Consider the following 5,162-nt stretch of genomic DNA (forward strand, 5'->3'; position numbering starts at 1 on the left):
TCAGAAACACGTGTCAGCAGCTCGAGGTCTCGCGGTCGCGTTCTCGCTTCCCGAGCACAGGGTCCTGGGTTCGATTCCCGGCGGGGTCAGGGATTTTCATCTGCCTCGAGATGACTGGGTTTTTGTGTTGTCCTCATCATTTCATCATAATTCAGTCAAGTGGCAAGATTGGACTGAGGAAAGGTTGGGAATTTGTACGGGGGCAAATAACCGCGCATCATCAGAGACACGTGCAACTACCGACAACTAAAACAGTAATAAACGAATGTTTTGTACTTACGAGATCTCTGTAATAATTAGTTAGTTAGTTAGTTAGTTATATGTTCCACACACCATTTGAGCGATTCTTTTGCGAAATGATTTCGAACAAGTGAGCTTAGAACATATGTATACTTAATTAGTGTTAAAATTAATCAACATATTTTTTATTCCTACTCTTGCAGCTACAATTAATAACCAGACATTTTATCTTATTTTTTCCCTTTACAGATTACCAGTTTTTAAATAGAAATTCGTCTATTAAATATAAAAAGTTGACCAGGAGAAATGATTTTAGGTTAGATTTAAGACTAGCTTTGCTATCTGTCAGACATTTCATATTACTGATGAATGAAAAACATTATTAATAATATCTTCTGTTGCTTTCCCTCTCATGGAATTTATTACAACATGAGTGTCGTTTGCAAAAGGTACCGATTACAATTTTTTAATATGAAGTGGGAGGTCATATATATATATATATATATATATATATATATATATATATATATATATATATATATATATATATATATATATATATATATATATTCCTGGAAATTGAAATAAGAACACCGTGAATTCATTGTCCCAGGAAGGGGAAACTTTATTGACACATTCCTGGGGTCAGATACATCACATGATCACACTGACAGAACCACAGGCACATAGACACAGGCAACAGAGCATGCACAATGTCGGCACTAGTACAGTGTATATCCACCTTTCGCAGCAATGCAGGCTGCTATTCTCCCATGGAGACGATCGTAGAGATGCTGGATGTAGTCCTGTGGAACGGCTTGCCATGCCATTTCCACCTGGCGCCTCAGTTGGACCAGCGTTCGTGCTGGACGTGCAGACCGCGTGAGACGACGCTTCATCCAGTCCCAAACATGCTCAATGGGGGACAGATCCGGAGATCTTGCTGGCCAGGGTAGTTGACTTACACCTTCTAGAGCACGTTGGGTGGCACGGGATGCATGCGGACGTGCATTGTCCTGTTGGAACAGCAAGTTCCCTTGCCGGTCTAGGAATGGTAGAACGATGGGTTCGATGACGGTTTGGATGTACCGTGCACTATTCAGTGTCCCCTCGACGATCACCAGTGGTGTACGGCCAGTGTAGGAGATCGCTCCCCACACCGTGATGCCGGGTGTTGGCCCTGTGTGCCTCGGTCGTATGCAGTCCTGATTGTGGCGCTCACCTGCACGGCGCCAAACACGCATACGACCATCATTGGCACTAAGGCAGAAGCGACTCTCATCGCTGAAGACGACACGTCTCCATTCGTCCCTCCATTCACGCCTGTCGCGACACCACTGGAGGCGGGCTGCACGATGTTGGGGCGTGAGCGGAAGACGGCCTAACGGTGTGCGGGACCGTAGCCCAGCTTCATGGAGACGGTTGCGAATGGTCCTCGCCGATACCCCAGGAGCAACAGTGTCCCTAATTTGCTGGGAAGTGGCGGTGCGGTCCCCTACGGCACTGCGTAGGATCCTACGGTCTTGGCGTGCATCCGTGCGTCGCTGCGGTCCGGTCCCAGGTCGACGGGCACGTGCACCTTCCGCCGACCACTGGCGACAACATCGATGTACTGTGGAGACCTCACGCCCCACTTGTTGAGCAATTCGGCGGTACGTCCACCCGGCCTCCCGCACGCCCACTATACGCCCTCGCTCAAAGTCCGTCAACTGCACATACGGTTCACATCCACGCTGTCGCGGCATGCTACCAGTGTTAAAGACTGCGATGGAGCTCCGTATGCCACGGCAAACTGGCTGACACTGACGGCGGCGGTGCACAAATGCTGCGCAGCTAGCGCCATTCGACGGCCAACACCGCGGTTCCTGGTGTGTCCGCTGTGCCGTGCGTGTGATCATTGCTTGTACAGCCCTCTCGCAGTGTCCGGAGCAAGTATGGTGGGTCTGACACACCGGTGTCAATGTGTTCTTTTTTCCATTTCCAGGAGTGTATATATAAGGGATAGGAGTGGACCTGTAATTGAACCCTGTGGGACATCCTTTGTAATTTCTCCTCAGTCATTAAGTTTTGTACCTTTTTCAACATTGTCTGAATTATTCACATCAACTGTTTGCATTCTCTTCATTAAGTATGATTCAAAGCAGGTGTGTGGGTGCAGTCCTCAAATTGAGAATTTTTTGAAATTTTTATAATTGCGTCTTACTCATTTAGGAAATTTATATTCGGAAAATGACTTTACAATCCAATAGTTAGATGTTGTTATATATTTCTGATAATGGCCAATTTCGACTGTTCAATCATTACGAGACCAATAGCAGCGAATAAACAAAAAAATTTACTGCCTACAACGCACACTGTTTCCTTTCGAAAAATATGCCGATGCTAAAAAGCTTTTATTTCAAAAGCGCATGAGGAGCAAGTTTTAGCTGATTAACCGTGTATACTTACTGGAGGAGCAACATGAAATATCACCAGACTCGCGAATATATCTCGTAGCAGTGCGCTATGGTACCTAAATACACCTACCGCCTGACTAAAAGAGTGAGAAACCCATAAGAAGAAGTCTGATGTCAAGGTAACTTCGTACACGCACATATCATCGACAAGTATGTAAATTATTAGGGTGGTTGTTACATGTGACATGTATATCAGCCACCGTAGGACATTAGCGTTATTCGTGTTTAGCGTTATTAAAAGGCCTCGTAGGATATATAAGGTTCGTGAACACAGCAGCCGAGTGGTAAGTGTGAAGGACACGGAGATTCCACGCACTTGTGTGAGTCAGCGTTATCAACACATGACAGAATTTGAAAGGGGCGTCATTGTTGACCTGCTGGGTGATCGAATCATGCGATATGCAGATTTGCAGGGCATTTCGATGTCACAGTAGCCTTATGGTGAACTGCATGGAAACGTGAGGGCAGGCATACACGTCATCGAGGTTCCGGTCGACCATAAAGGAGAATATATATGACATATGACGGTAGTATCTGTTCCCGAAAGAACAGTTACCGTAGATGACCGTGCAGCTTTGTTAGAACTGAAGTGCTAATTAAATGGACACCATAGCTGCAAACAGGGGTTGATGTACATCATTGAGGGACATGTTGAAAATGTGTGCCCCGACCGGGACTCAAACCCGGGATCTCCTGCTTACATCAACGCTTGTTTGCAGCTAGGGTGTCCATTTAATTGTCATTTCATTTCTAGCAAAGCTGCATGGTCATCTACAGTAACTGTTCTTTCGGGAACAGATACTACCGTCATATATAGTTAAAATATGGCTTCCCGGTCATTGACCTTCTTGTGCGAACGCACACGCTATGCCCGAACTCGCACGGGACTTTGTAATCTGCCACGAGTAATGAGTACGATGGGCAAACATCTATTAGGCGCACTATGAATGTAGTGGTGTGGACATGTTGGGAATGTGGGTCTCACGGGGAGCGTGCAAGGTGTAAGTCCCTGTAGGCGCACTATCCTCTGTGCCCTCGGTGGCTCAGATGGATAGAGCGTCTGCCATGTAAGCAGGAGATCCCGGGTTCGAGTCCCGGCCGGGGCACACAGTTTCAACATGTCCCCAATGAAGTACATCAACGCCTGTATGCAGCTAGGGTGTCCATTTAATTATCATTTCATAAAAGAGAATCTCCGTAGTGCGCACCAAGCACCCTTCACATCTTCACCCCTCACCTGAAACATTCTGTGTCATGCTGACCCATTTACTGACCCATTTACCGGAGTGAATTACCGTCCCATGCGTTGGCTTCCGGTAACTCTATAACGTAAACGACTGCGTATGATTTGGAGGAGTGATTGGGAAGCATGGACTGCCGATGAATGGCGACGTATTTTGATCAGTGACGAACTGCGGTTCTGGACTACCCCGGATGGGCATCGTCGGCAAGTATGACGAAGATTTTGATTTTGGTAGAGGTCCCATTCTTGCAATGTTTTGAAGAGTCACAGCTTCGTTAGTCCTAGCGTCATGCTGTGGATAGCCGTTGAGTAAGACTTCAGGCCGCAGTTGGTATTGACTGAGAGAACTATGACTTCAAGGCCTTCCTGCGTCCTCATATCTTACGTCTCATTTGACGGTACCGTGGTGCCATTTTTCGAACGATCATGCTCGTCCACACATGGTAAGTGTGACTATGAACTGTCTGCGTGTGTTTGAAGTACTCCGCTGGCAAAAAAGATCTTTAGATCTATATTCCATAGAACATGTGTGGAACCAGCTCTACCTCAACTCTGTCTCTCTGCCAGTATCCAGGATATCAAGGACCAGTCGTGACATTTATGCGATATTGCGAATCACGTTTTATTTGGTATCATCATATAGTGTGGTAGTTTTAACACTGCTATGGACCAGCAAACAATGGAGATCGGTAACACTCCCCATTCCATAAAAACAAATGGCTCTGAGCACTATGGGACTTGACATCTGAGGTCATCAGTCCCCTAGACTTAGAACTACTTAAACCTAACTAACCTAAGGACATTGTAACGGCGGAAATGCATATCCTCCTATTTCCGTCTATTGTACTATAAATTTTTCCCTTATTTTGTTACCTGAAGATATGACATTTCTGTGTCTTACATATATATATATATATATATATATATATATATATATATATATATATATATATATATATATATATATATATATATATATATATATATACATATGTGTGTGTGTGTGTGTGTGTGTGTGTGTGTGTGTGTGTGTGTGTGTGTGTCGATGTATAATTGCTTTGTTTTGTAAATACTAAAATACTATTTGTATTTTTACGCTGGGTCTTGCCTAGGGAAAACGATTACATCGATATGTCGTGTGGAAAACCAAAGTGTTTAGGATATTTGCGAGTGTTAACTTTGGCGCGTGGAGCGCGATCAGAGCGGAGTCTGGCTGGAGTAGG

The 5,162-nt window shown here is 45.0% G+C and overlaps 1 non-coding gene across 1 annotated transcript; it reads left to right on the forward strand.

Moving 5' to 3' along the window:
• Positions 1 to 3,727: 3,727 nt before the first annotated feature.
• Positions 3,728 to 3,802, forward strand: Trnat-ugu (transfer RNA threonine (anticodon UGU)). The gene has a single exon. It is a non-coding gene; the product is annotated as a tRNA-Thr (tRNA).
• The last annotated feature ends 1,360 nt before the right edge of the window (positions 3,803 to 5,162 follow it).

The sequence above is a fragment of the Schistocerca nitens genome, chromosome 4 (assembly GCF_023898315.1).
Source record: "Schistocerca nitens isolate TAMUIC-IGC-003100 chromosome 4, iqSchNite1.1, whole genome shotgun sequence".
Lineage (NCBI taxonomy): Eukaryota > Metazoa > Arthropoda > Insecta > Orthoptera > Acrididae > Schistocerca > Schistocerca nitens.